The sequence below is a fragment of the Lynx canadensis genome, chromosome B1 (genome assembly GCF_007474595.2).
Source record: "Lynx canadensis isolate LIC74 chromosome B1, mLynCan4.pri.v2, whole genome shotgun sequence".
NCBI lineage: Eukaryota > Metazoa > Chordata > Mammalia > Carnivora > Felidae > Lynx > Lynx canadensis.
In genome coordinates this window covers 114,598,811-114,613,739 of record NC_044306.2, presented here as the reverse complement: position 1 = coordinate 114,613,739, position 14,929 = coordinate 114,598,811, and the positions used below count along the sequence as shown (strand labels likewise).

The 14,929-nt window shown below is 38.1% G+C and overlaps 1 long non-coding RNA gene across 1 annotated transcript in view; it reads right to left on the bottom strand.

Annotated features, from left to right (window-relative positions):
• Positions 1-14,929, bottom strand: part of LOC116738024 — a 63,812-nt gene that overhangs the window by 22,126 nt on the left and 26,757 nt on the right. Inside the window, exon 3 of the long non-coding RNA XR_004343530.1 lies at positions 2,686-2,703. This is a non-coding gene — a long non-coding RNA (uncharacterized LOC116738024). The remainder of the gene's footprint in view (positions 1-2,685; positions 2,704-14,929) is intronic.

Below are 14,929 nucleotides of genomic sequence, written 5' to 3'. Positions count from 1 at the left end.
TAGCCCCATGTGGAGCTCTGTGCTGACAACTCAGAGTCTGGAGCCTGCTTCAGATTCTGTGTCTCCCTCTCTCTCTGCCCCTTCCCCACTCGCACTCTCTCTCTCTCTCTCTTAAAAAAAAAAAAAAATTTAAAAAATGCCAATTCTATCTTCCTTGAAAGTTTCCAGAATTTTCAAGTACAGGCAGTTAGATAGACCTTACTTTTTTAAGTGCTGTGATATATTTTCAAATCTTGAGTGTACCTGAGTGGCTCAGTCGGTTAAGCATCCAACTTGATTTCAAGCAGGTAACAATCTCAAGGTGGTGGGATCAAGCCCCACCCATGTCAGGCTCCAGGCTCAGCTTAGAGTCTGCTTAAGATTCTCTCTCTCTCCCTCTGCCCCTCTCCCCCACTCACACACTCTCTCTCTCTCTTTCTCTCTCTCAAAAAATCTTGGTTACAGTGATACATGATGTTCTCCCCATTCTTGGCTTCCTGCGCTGGTTTACCATCTTTCTTCTGTTCATTAACTGTGGCTGCACACTAAAGGTTTATTATGATCATGTTCTTCTTCTGATAGCCATTTTCTTTAACATGAACTAATATGCTTTCAATGCTTTTTGTCCAATTATCCAAGTCCTCACACCTGTGTCTGAATTTTCCCCTTTTTGTTTTGTCTACAGGACTCCTTCACTTGTAGCAACTCTGTTGTAGCAGATGTCGGTGCCAACCTTCACCACTGCTTTTCTCAAAGGCAGTGTAAGGACACAGGACTCACATGTCCCTACGGCTTCCTGCATTCCTCTAGCAGCTGGAGCGTGCTGGACCTTCTGAGACAGGCCAGAAGAGCCAGGGAGTTAGCACTCAGCCATGATTCTCAACAGTGAAGGAAGGGAAATTAGTGGATAAATCCATCAATTTCCTGACCTTTCAGTGGGCAATTCTGAGGCAAGCTCTACAGTCTCCCACAGCATCCTCAGCAATACATCTGTTTTCTGGTCGTCTTGCCACTCCTGTGTCATTTCCCCCACTCATTCACAATGCTTCCTGGGATTGTCTCCTACATAAATTACTTATACCCAAATCCTTATCTAAAAGATAGCTTTAGGTTAGGTAGAAGTGATCCGGGCTAAGAAAGAGGTCCTGTTAATACTTAAAATGTGTTAAAGATTATAATAACCTCAAAACCAGCACTCCAACTTATTTTATTCTGTTAGCTTGCCTTTTAGTCTTCTCTTGAGAGCTGAGTGCTACAGGGGTATAAGGTTTTTACAGACACACTTGACTTCTGCCCCCAGTTTTATGGTGTCACTCCAGGTGAGTCATGTATCTCTTCTGATTCTGTGTGAGTGTGTGTATATATATGTGTATATATACATATATATGTATGCACGTATGTGTGTGCATATAACACACACACACACACACACACACACACACACACACACACAAGTAAAATAGTACTTTCCAGGGATGTTGTAGCATTAAATAAAATAAAGCATGCAAAGTACCTTTTACTTTGTCTTCATCCCATTATAATGTAGTAGTTTCAAATTTAGGACATAAGCTACAACTTTCTTTCATGGGTTTTTTTTTCCCTCCAATAATTGAGCTAACTTAGAAAATAAGAGTGAAAATCACAAATAATGAGAATATTCTCTGATAGGAACATAAATTAACTACATGGCAAAGTTTTTCTCATGAAGATATTACAGAATGGACTGCTCTACTAAAGTACGTGGGGTTTTTTGTTTGCTTTGTTAGACATTCCTTATACACGGAGCTCATAAAAACTATAAATAATATTCTCATGGTCTATTATGACAACTAGCCCACAATACACAATTTGGATATTGAATAACAGAGCTGTCAGGAAAATTGTTTGTGTACAAAACAATCTAAGGCAGAAATAGCATTTGGTATATCAAAGGGAAAGAGTCGTAAGAGGAACTCAATAAATAGCTATGTTGTGTATGGGTATTATGGTGTTAAAGGTAAAACATTAATAATGGCATTCCCTTCTCGATAGCTTCCTGAACACCACAATCAGTATTAATATCAAGTTTATTGTTTTTTTTTACTGATTCTTCATTTCTGACAATTCCCGTCTTTTGTACTTTTATCTCGCTACACATTCCTCCCCTTCCTAAAATTTCCTCATTTTCTCCAATATGATTTATAGCTCAAAAGATTTTCTGTTGACTGCATGCACATTTAAATATAAATCATGTCTTCAGCCGTTGGTTTATATTGAAAATGTAGATCGAATTCAATATCTGTGTGTAATGAATCAAAAGTAGCTGGTATGATCACAGTCTAAATAATCAGAGTCTGTGTGGATTTACAGCAACATTATTAGTACATGATTAATCAGTACCTAACACAAACCAGTTCATACCCGACATTTACTAAGTCATTTTATCTTACATTAAAGTCCTGTGGCACTGTTTCAGATCAGTTAAGAGTTTTGCTTTGTATGATAGTACATTGTTAAACTTGCCATCTGGTCCAACAGCTGATGTGGCTCACACAACCCTGGAGAGGCCCCAGAGCTTTACTCCTGGGAAATATTTGGTCTACTGCGTGGTGTCATGATTACTGGTTCATAGCTTTTTTTAATAGCCTTTGAAACGAATTGCAGAAAAATCTCCACACTGAGGAAATCCTAAATTGAAATTAATTTATTAGGAAAGAATTCACTTACCTGAGGACCAGGTTGGCCCTGAAATTGAAAAGAAAAAAAAGAAAAAAGGAAGGCAATTACAAAATTGTTTTTAAAGAGAATAACTTCACAACCAAAACTTAAACTAGTTCTGAAAATCTTTTCCAAATATTTTAATACCTAACTGCTGACGAATTTTACTTTGTGGTTTTAAAAAATCATATTATATCTTAATATTTTTATTGTATGCTATTTATCTAAAATCTTGCTATTATGGTCTATGTTAATTGAAAAATTACTTAAGAGTTTTAGTATGCTCTAGAAAATTGGAGAAAAAGAAGGTAAAAGATGAACTACATTATCATAATGAATGTGGTACTTGAGGGGAGGGCTTCTAGCCCAGACTATTACTATGAGCTACAGGTTCAAAGAGCACAGTGACAAGAAAAAAAGAGGCAGATATTTTTAGAATTCCCTGAGTCTTTGGATTTCTCATTGTTTCAATAATACTTTAAGTCAATTTTAAAAATAAACACCTATCTTTTACTCTGTATAATCCAACCTAAGGGCATTATAAAAGAATATGAGAGGTCTTAGGCTCAATTAAAGTGCGTCATAACTCCTCACTCAGTCAATAGATCATGTAACCACGGGACAATCTAATTCAGTTTGAATGTCACTTTCTTGTTGTTTAAGCTGAAAAAAATTTCAAAGCAGCATGACTGTAAATCCTTCTCAAGAAAAATCACCTGTGAATAAAAGTATTGATTATACCTCACCTTCTTAAAATCTCTAATTGGGTTTCATGTAAGATGGGATGAAAGAAAAAGTACACGTAGAGTTAGGGAATCTTTAAAAATAAATTAATAAGGTACAATCTCATTGTGCCAGCTGTATGTCACTGGGTATCAATACAGAAAAGCATGGAACTAATAACAAATTTCAGAGAATACTCTCCCTTTCTCTCCTTCTTTCTCTCTTACCCTCTTTCTCTCTCATCCTCTCTCCAGGCTTGGAATTTCTCTAGGCACTTGTTTGCTAACTGGAGATATAACAGATGACTTTCAAGATCTTTGTCTGAAAACGGGGTTAGCCAGGTTTTATCTAATCAAACCAGGGGAGAGAACTAAACCAGTTACAGTGGATGCTACTCACCCACTCCTGTACCCTAGTGGTGGAGAGGGAAAAAAGAATAACATTCATTTATTCCTTTCTGAGTACCAGGCACTTTTGGATATGCTATTCCATTTATTCCTTATAACTGCGCTGCATTTTACAAATGAAGAAACTGAGGCTCACAGAAATAAGCTAACAGTCGCACAGGCTATAGATGGAAAAGCCAGAATTTAAACCCAAATCTGATTCCAATATCCATGCATTTTCCACCAGGTCATTCTGCCTTCCAGCAAAGTTTAAACTCTCATTTGTATACAAACTTGCTCAGATCAACAGTGGTATCAGAACATTCTTCAAGTGAGTGGATGCTCTAAACCTCTCAACAACTCCTGCACTACAAGGCACTGTGTGAATCTCTGCTTCTAGATACAGACCTAGGACCAGCAGGAACCCAGCCTGTTAACTAATACTTGTACATAAACCAAGTCAACCACGGTTCGCGAGGGTAGTAGGCGACCCTAAAATCAGATATACACATGGGGAACCTACAAAGGCAGGGCTCTCCACCTACAGGTAGATCTTCCCAGATTCATGTAATGGATGAAATTGCAATATGTGCTCACTCTCACCTGCACTCTGCCTCTCTGGATGCTTTAAGCTTCTGACCTTTCTGAAGTTTTCAACTAATGCAAACTCAGAAATGTGAACATGCATCCTTTAAAGAACTTCAGAATACATTACATCTTCTACATTTTTTTCCTGAAAACTAAAAGGTAAGATTGTCTAAAATCAGAAACGATTTTTTCAAAAGAGTAACGTTTAGCATCATTGCTGAGACTGTTTGTTTCCTATGATTGTTCTACAGATGACAGACTTTTCCTGTCTATTTTTAAAATGTGGCATTTCTGCCATTACACAGAACAAATGATTTTAATGCAATGTATGCATACATTTATATGTTACTATATACAAATATTCATTGTGTTCTGGATTTTATGTTAGTGGTAGTGAAAAAAAATAAATGACAGTAAAATTTAACAGTGGACTTTGGGGCAGCTGGGTGGTTCAGTCAGTTAAGCGTCTAACTTGATTTCAGCTCAGGTCATGATCTCACTGTTTGTGGGATGAAACCCCACATTGGGCTCTGCACTGTCAGCATGGAGCTTGCTTGGGATTCTCTCTCTCCTCTCTTTCTGTCCCTCCTCACCACTCACGCTTGCTCGTGCTCTCTCTCTCTCAAAAAATAAATAAGTAAACATTTTTTAAAAAGTTGACTTTTACAAAAGCATTGAAAATTATATAGTACCAGGAAACTCAGACGGCTCTAATGTATGATAATAAGTTTCAAATGCCTACGGCGTGCATGTGTGCATACGTGTATGTATGTGTGAAAAAGAGGGATGGAAGTGGGTTGGTAGACAGGCGTCCCCGAAAATGATGCATATAAAATGGCAAGTTTGATAACTCTCCCTAAGACATGGATTACACAGTGCAAACCTTACAAATGTTACACAAGATTCCAGGAGGAGCCAAGATGGCGGAAGAGCATGGAAGTCTTTTGTGTGTCTCGCGTCTGTGAAATACAGCCAGACCAACACTAACCCATCCTGCACACCTAGAAAATTGATTAGAGGATTAACACAACAATCTGCACAACCTGAACCACCGAATTCAGCAGGTACGCGGTGTGGACAGGTGAACTTGGGGAGCGAGAAGGAGCAGGAAGGGAGGTATTTTTGGGAGCAGAGAGAGGATGGAGACTGGGGGGGTGGAGAATATGGGAAAAGCACCCCTCCCCAAAAGCAGTTGGAGAGAAAGTGTAATATTGGAAACAACCGCAGGGACTAAACTAAAAAGGGAGAAAGGAGAAAGGAGAGGGTTTAAATTCCATTAAGACTGTAAACAAGGGGCGCACAAAGTCTGCAGCTCCACAGCTTGATACCTGGCATTGCTCTTGTGGGAAGGGCAAATCCTTAGGAGCAGAGTAGGGCCCGGGAGGTTCTCAGGCCACACAGGGAAAAGAGGTTCCACTGCTAGAAGGACATTTAGTAGAGACTGTTGAAGCCACCTGGTCCCAGCAGACCCCAGAAAGCAGCCACATTCGTTGGTACTGGCACAAGGTCATTAAGGGTGAAGCCTGGTGCCAGATGTGTGTTGTAATTTTCCACAATCCCTGAAAAGCTGCTGCTACACTATCTTGCGAACTTTTTCTGGGGCAGGCTGGTACCTGGCCGCAGTTTCAGGGCACTGGCAGCAGCAGGGTCCAGCAAGCGTTCCTGGGTACAGCCCACATTCGGCCATTGCTCATTTGGCCATTGCTCTGTGAGACCCTCCCACAGAGGGGTGGAACGGGTCAAAACCGCAGTCCGTCAAAAGTAAGGGGTTGGGGAAAACAGACACATCTGAGACAAAACTCAGTAGAGAGGTACTGCCTGGGGCCTGGTCACAGAGAGTGAAAAGGCGGGGAGTGGACGAAAGCTGAAGACAGAGGATGGGTGCATGACTGCTGATCCGGGAGAACACACTGGGTAGCTGGGTGGCACCATTTTCATCACTCCCGTGCACGCGCATATGCACTTACTAGCACCACAACACTCCACCCCAGAAGGCTAGCAGCGCCATCTAGTGGAGAGCCGAGCCCCACCCAACTGGGCCAACTTCACTCTTCAAGAACACAAATCTCACCGCCTGCTTAATTTATGGACTATAAAGCGCTACATAGTCTGACTTCTAGGGGAAAATGAAGTAGTTTCGGTAGTACTTCAATCTGTTAGCAGCTCCATCTATTCAATTTTCTTTCCTTTTTTTTTCTCTTTTACACTTCTTTTCTTTTTCTTGAATACAGAAAGAGAAAAAATTCATTTTTATTTTCAATTTTTATTAAAAATATTTTTCTTTAATTTTAATTACTATATTTTTTACTTTTGTGTAATTTTCAAATTCTGTTTTACTTCCATCATTTTATTTTAGTCTATTTCAGTATATTCACCTTTTCAAATTTTCAAACGATTTCCTCTTCTTTTTCTTTTCCTTTCTTTTTCATTTGTTTTCTTTTTCTTGAATGCAGAAAGAGAAAAACTTCATTTTTACTTTCAATTTATATTAAAAATATTTTTCCTTAATTTTTTTACTATTTTTTTTTGTTTTTATGTAATTTTTTTCAAATTCTATTTTACTTCCATCATGTTATTTTAGTCTACTACAGTGTATTCACTTTTTCGAATTTTCAAACGATTTCCTTTTTTCCTTGTTTTAATCTTTTTTCTCTTTTTCGTTTCTTTTCTTTTTCTTGAATACAAAGAAAAAATTCACTTTTATTTTTAATTTTTATTAAAAATATCTTTCTTTGATTTTTTTCTACTATATTCTTTACTTTTTTCTACTATATTCTTTACTTTTGTGTGTATTTTTTCAAATTCTATTTTACCCCAATCATCTCATTTTAGTGTACTTCAGTGTATTCATTTTTTCAAATTCTCAAACAATTTCCTTTTTCTTCTTTTTTCTCCCCACCTTTTTTTCCCTCTAATCTTTCAAACCACTTTTAACACCCAGACCAAAACACACTGAGGATCTAGCATCATCTGTTTGATTTTTGTGTGTGTGTTTTTAATTTTTAATTTTAATATTTAATTTCAATTTTTCTACCTCATTAATTCCTTTTCTCCCTTCAAAATAACAAAATGAAGGAATTCACCCCGAAAGAAAGAGCATGAAGAAACGACAGCCAGAGATTTAACCAACACAGATACAAGCAATATGTCTGAACCAGAATTTAGAATCACGATAATAAGAATACTAGCTGGAGTCGAAAATAGATTAGAATCCCTTTCTGCAGAGATAAAAGAAGTGAAAAATAACCAGAATGAAGTTAAAAATGCTATAACTGAGCTGCAATCACAGATGGATGCACCGGCGGCAAGGATGGACAAGGCAGAACAGAGAATCAGTGATATAGAGGACAAACTTACAGAGAATTATTAAGCAGAAAAAAAGAGGGAGATTAAGGCAAAAGAGCATGATTTAAGAATTAGAGAAATCAGTGACTCATTTAAAAGGAACAACATCAGAATCATAGGGGTCCCAGAAGAGGAAGAGAGAGATATAGGGGTAGAAGGGTTATGTGAGCAAATCATAGAGGAAAATTTTCCTAACCTAGGGAAAGACACAGACATCAAAATCCAGGAAGCACAGAGGATCCCCGTTAGATTCAACAAAAACCAACCATGAACAAGGCATATCATAGTCAAATTCACAAAATACTCAGGCAAGGAGAGAATCATGAAAGCAGCAAGGGGAAAAAAGTCCCTAACCTACGAGGGAAGACAGATCAGGTTTGCAGCAGACCTATCCACAGAAACTTGGCAGGCCAGAAAGGAGTGACAGGATATATTCAGTGTGCTGAATCAGAAAAATATTCAGCCAAGAATTCTTTATCCAGCAAGGCTGTCATTCAAAATAGAAGGAGAGATAAAAAGTTTCTCAGACAAACAAAAATTAAAGGAGTTTGTGACCACTAAACCAGCCCTGCAAGAAATTTTAAGAGGGACTCTCTGAGGGGAGAAAAGATGAAAAAATATATATATGTATATATAGAAACAAATAAATATGAAAAGCAACAAAGATTAGAAAGGATGAGAGAACACCACCAGAAACTCCAACTCTACAAGCATCATAATGGCAATAAAGTCATATCTTTCAGTACTCACTCAAAATGTCAATAGACTCAATGCTCCAATCAAAAGACATACGGTAACAGAATGGATAAGAAAACAAGATCCATCTATATGCTGATTACAAGAGACCCACTTTAGACCTAAAGACCTTCAGACTGAAAATAAGGGGATGGAGAACCATCTATCATGCTAATGGTCAACAAAAGAAAGCTGGAGTAGCCATACTTATATCAATCTAGACTTTAAAATAAAGACTGTATCAATAGATCCAGAAGGGCATTATATCATAATCAAGGGGTCTATCCACCAAGAAGACCTAACAATTGTAAACATTTATGAGTCAAATGTGAAAGCACCCAAATATATAAATCAATTAGTCACAAACATAAAGAAACTCATCGAGTCTCATCGAGTAGGAGACTTCAACACCCCACTCACAACAATGGACAGATCATCTAATCAAAAAATCAACAAGGAAACTTGGCTTAAAATGACGCACTGGACCAGATGGACTTAACAGACATATTCAGAACATTTCATCCTAAAGCAGCAGAATATATATTCTTCTCCAGTGCACATGGAATGTTCTCCAGAATAGACCACATACTGGGACACAAATCAGCCCTATGTAAGTACAAAAAGATCGAGATCATACTGTGCATATTTTCAGACCACAATGCTATGAAACTTGAAATCCACCACAAGAAAAAATTTGGAAAGGTAACAAATACTTGGACACTTAAGAACATCCTACTAAAGAATGAATGGGCTAACCAAGAAGTTAAAGAGGAAATTAAAAAGTATATGGAAGTCAATGAAAATGATAACACCACAACCCAAAACCTCTGGGATGCAGCAAAGGCGGTCATAAGAGGAAAGTATATAGCAATCCAGGCCTTCCTAAAGAAGGAAGAAAGATCTCAGATACACAACCTAACCTTACACCTTAAGGAGCTGGAAAAAGAACAGGAAATAAAACCCAAAACCAGCAGAAGACAGGAAATACTAAAGATTAGAGCAGAAATTAATGCTATTGAAACCAAAAAACAAGTAGAACAGATCAATGAAACCAGAAGCTGATTCTATGAAAGAATTAACACAATTGATAAACCACTAGCCAGTTTGATCAAAAAGAAAAAGGAAAGGACCCAACTAAATAAAATCAAGAAGGAAAGAGGAGTGACCACAACCAACACAGCAGAAATACAAACAATAATAAGAGAATATAATGAGCAATTATATGCCAATAAAATGGGCAATCTGGAAGAAATGGACAAATTCCTAGAAACATAGACACTACCAAAACTGAAACAGGAAGAAACAGAAAATTTGAACAGACCCATAACCAGTAAGGAAATCAAATTAGTAATCAAAAATCTGCCAAAAAACAAGAGTCCAGGGCCAGATGGTTTTCCGCGGGAATTCTACCAAACATTTAAGGAAGAGTTAACACCTATTCTCTCGAAACTGTTCCAAAAAAATAGAAATGGAAGGAAAACTTCCAGACTCTTTCTATGAAGCCAGCATTACCTTGATTCCAAAACCAGACAGAGACCCCACTAAAAAGGAGAACTACAGACCAATTTCCCTGATGAACATGGATGCAAACATCCTCAACAAGATATTAGCCAACCAGCTCCAAAAACACATTAAAAAAATTATTCACCATGACCAAGTGGGATTTATACCTGGGATGCAGGGCTGGTTCAATATGCGCAAAACAATTAACATGATTCATCACATCAGTAAAAGAAAGGACAAGAACCATATGATCCTCTCAATAGATGCAGAGAAAGCATTTGACAAAATACAGCATCCTTTCTTGATAAAAACCCTCAAGAAAGTAGTGATAGAAGGAGCATACCTCAAGATCATAAAAGCCATATATGAATGACCCAACGCTAATATCATCCTCAATGGGGAAAACCTGAGAGCTTTCCCCATAAGGTCAGGAACAAGACAGGGATGTCCACTCTCGTCACTGTTATTCAACATAGTATTGGAAGTCTTAGCCTCAGCAATCAGACAACACAAAGAAATAAAAGGCATCCAAATCAGCCAGGAGGAGGTCAAACTTTCACTCTTCACGGATGACATGATACTCTATATGGAAAACCCAAAAGATTCCACCAAAAAACTGCTAGAATTGATTCATGAATTCAGCAAAGTTGCAGGATATAAAATCAATGCACAGAAATCGGTTGCATTCCTATACACCAAGAATGAAGCAACAGAAAGAGAAATCAAGGAATCGATCCCATTTACAGTTGCACAAAAAACCATAAAATACCAAGGAATAAATCTAACCAAAGAGGTGAAAAATCTATACACTGAAAACTATAGAAAGCTGGTGAAAGAAATTGAAGAAGACACAAAGAACTGGAAAAAGATTCCATGCTCCTGGATAGGAAGAACAAATATTGTTAAAATGTCGATACTACCCAAAGCAATCTACATATTCAACACGATCCCTATTAAAGTAACACCAGCATTCTTCACAGAGCTAGTACAAATAACCCTAAAATTTGTATGGAACCAGAAAAGACCCTGAATAGCCAAAACAATCTTGAAAAAGAAAACCAAACCAGGAGGCATCACAATCTCAGACTTCAAGCTATACTACAAAGCTGTAATCATCAAGACAGTATGGTACTGGCACAAGAACAGACACTCAGATCAATGGAACAGAATAGAGAACCCAGAAATGGACCCACAAACATATGGCCAACTAATCTTCGACAAAGCAGGAAAGACTATCCAACAGAATGAAGACAGTCTCTTCAGCAAGTGGTGCTGGGAAAACTGGACAGCGACATGCAGAAGAATGAACCTGGACCACTTTCTTACACCATACACAAAAATAAACTCAAAATGGATGAAAGACCTCAATGTAAGACAGGAAGCCATCAAAATCCTCGAGGAGAAAGCAGGCAAAAACCTCTTTGATCTTGCCTGCAGCAACTTCTTAACACGTCTCTGGAGGCAAGGGAAACAAAAGCAAAAATGAACTACTGGGACCTCATCAAGATAAAAAGCTTGCACAGTGAAGGAAACAATCAGCAAAACTAAAAGGCAACTGACAGAATGGGAGAAGATATCTGCAAACATATCAGATAAAGGGTTAGTATCCAAAATCTATAAAGAACTTATCAAACTCAACACCCAAAAAACAAAGAGTCCAGTGAAGAAATGGGCAAAAGACATGAATAGACACTTCTCCAAGGAAGACATGCAGATGGCCAGCCAACACATGAAAAATGCTCAATATCACTCATCATCAGAGAAATACAAATCAAAACCACAATGAGTACCACCTCACACCTGTCAGAATGGCTAACATTAACAACTCAGGCAACAACAGATGTTGATGAAGATGCAGAGAAAGAGGATCTCTTTTTTATTGTTGGTGGGAATGCAAGCTGGAGCAGCCACTCTGGAAAACAGTATGGAGGTTCCTCAAAAAAATGGGGCGCCTGGGTGGCGCAGTCGGTTAAGCGTCCGACTTCAGCCAGGTCACGATCTCACGGTCCGTGAGTTCGAGCCCCGCGTCAGGCTCTGGGCTGATGGCTCAGAGCCTGGAGCCTGTTTCCGATTCTGTGTCTCCCTCTCTCTCTGCCCCTCCCCCGTTCATGCTCTGTCTCTCGCTGTCCCAAAAATAAATAAACGTTGAAAAAAAAAATTTAAAAAAAATAAAAAAAAAAAACTAAAAATAGAACTACCCTAAGACCCAGAATTGCACTACTAGGCATTTATCCACGGGATGCAGGTGTGCTGTTTCAAAGGGACACAGGCACCCCCATGTCTATAACAGCACTATTAACAATAGCCAAAGTATGGAAAGAGCCCAAATGTCCTTCGATGGATGAATGGATAAAGAAGATGTGGTATATATATATATATATATATATATATATATATACACACACACACGTATACATATACATGTATACGTGTGTGTGTGTATACACACACACACACACACACACACACACACACACACAATGGAGTATTACTCGGCAGTCAAAAAGAATGAAATCTTGACATTGGCAACTACATAGTTGGAACTGGAGGGTATTATACTAAGTGAAATTAGTCAGTCAGAGAAAGACAAAAATCATATGACTTCACTCATATGAGGACTTTAAGAGACAAAACAGATTAACATAAGGGAAGGAAAACAAAAATAATATAAAAACAGGGAGGGGGACAAAACAGAAGAGACTCATAAATATGGAGAACAAACTGAGGGTTACTGGAGGGGTTGTGGAAGGGGGGTTGGAGTAAATGGGTAAGGGGCACTAAGGAATCTACTCCTGAAATCATTGTTGCACTATATGCTAACTAATTTGGATGTAAATTAAAAGTTAAATTAAAAAAAAAAGATTCCTGGGCTGCCTACATCAAATCTTCTCAGTATGATGTAACAAATATTCCCTAGAAGACACCTAGAATACCTGTAAGGAGACAGTCCAGTAGCTGGAGTCTTGTAGTCATTACGATAGAACTATCTGAATAAATGAGGAAAGTGATCAGAGGGCAGGTTTCAGTAGGCATGGCTGTGCCAGCTTCCCCCATGGGAGTGCACAGCATAAAAAGACATTGGACAAGAGCTCAAAAGTGAAGAGCATCCCAGAAACTCCCTGGTGATTGAGGACACTGGGCATGAACACTTTATAGACAGATCGCCAAAAGAAACATCTCAGAATTTCTTTAAGTTGCTTTTGAGTAGTTCATTGAGAAATCCAAGTATTTGCATTCATTTGCAGGGATTTTTCTAGTCTATTCTAATTTACGAGTAGTGAACACTATTAGAAATCAACTATGAAAGTTTTTTTCGGTTTTCTAAAATACACTCTCAACGAATAGTTGTAAATTGTGACTAAGGCTCACAAAATAGTTGAATTTTTAAAAATGGAATTCCGGAAAAGGACTTTTTTCCCAAGTTGAATTTTTAAAAATGGAATTCCGGAAAAGGACTTTTTTCCCAAGTTGAAGTTTTAAAAATGGAATTCCGGAAAAGGAACTTTTTTCCCAAGCAAATCACCAAACTGTTTATAGAAATAAAAACTCAAATCTAGTATAATCAAGAGCCATTCCAAGGGTTAAATCACAGAAATACTAAAGTTTGAAAAACTGACGTAAAGGTGGAGAATGCTGAGTGCTGTGAGTCACTGATTTACTGTATGTCAACAGCTCAATGCAATGCCCTCCAGACAGCTAAGGCACCAGCGTGAAGAAAAAGAAACAGCAGGAGGAGTGACTTTAAAAAGTGGTAATCAGAACAGCATGGTGAAAAACAATCAGCCAGTAGCTGAAGCTTGACAGAAAAGTGTTCAAAGCAAGTTGAAAGTTTTGTGAGGCAAGTAAACCACAATGGAGCATGATAAATGAGATGACGTATCACTCGACTATGTATTGTTACTTTAGGCAATTAAAGAGCAATATTAACCATTCTTAGTTAGGCTGTTATCACAATTACAGCTGCCAAAAAGTGCTAACATCCTTCTCTAAATCGACAAAGTCATTTAGATTTCTCACTGAGGCAATTAGTTTCACTACATGATATTTTTTTATGGATAGTAAATCTGTGTCATTCCTTTTCAGATGGGAAAAAAATGCCATTTTCCCATTAACACTAGCACAGATAAGCACACAAGTTTGCACTTTTAAACTACAATCTTACTTTTGAAATACTAATTGGAATAACAGACCCACATACATCACAGACTCACATACATCTTTACTGTGATACAGTTTGAAATGAAAACTTGAGGGAATATAGTATGGTTCATGCAACTTTAAAAGGTGCTACATCTGCTTCAAGGTAATTAGAAAGAAATTACTTCAATAACTTATAAATTCATCCTTTTTTTTTTAATTTTTTTTTTCAACGTTTATTTATTTTGGGGACAGAGAGAGACAGAGCATGAACGGGGGAGGGGCAGAGAGAGAGGGAGACACAGAATCGGAAACAGGCTCCAGGCTCTGAGCCATCAGCCCAGAGCCCGACGCGGGGCTCGAACTCACAGACTGCGAGATCGTTACCTGGCTGAAGTCGGACGCTTAACCGACTGCGCCACCCAGGCGCCCCTATAAATTCATCCCTAACCGTCTCAAGCTTGCTACCACGTTTAGTACCCTCAGATTCAGATTCATTTTGTTCTCTTGAATTGAAAGAAAATACTTAAAAATAATAACTTCTATGTGTTGCATTTTGGAACACTTACTGTCTAAAAAAGATTATTGGAAGGTGATTACTATAATTCATGATCTCTTGAAAAGTCTCAAATCCACACATTCAGATGTCAAGTTTATTTTTCTTTTCAGGGGAAAATAGTATGTAAAGTAGGCATCCAGGTAAAGCTGTAGAATGACATCATAGGAACTCTGAGTAGCAGCAGGATTGTCCTGATGGCAGGAGGTTTTAAGGAACAGAAGATGGTCCTAGCATGGTGCCTTCTCAATGAGATTCCTTAAACCAATGCAGTTTGACC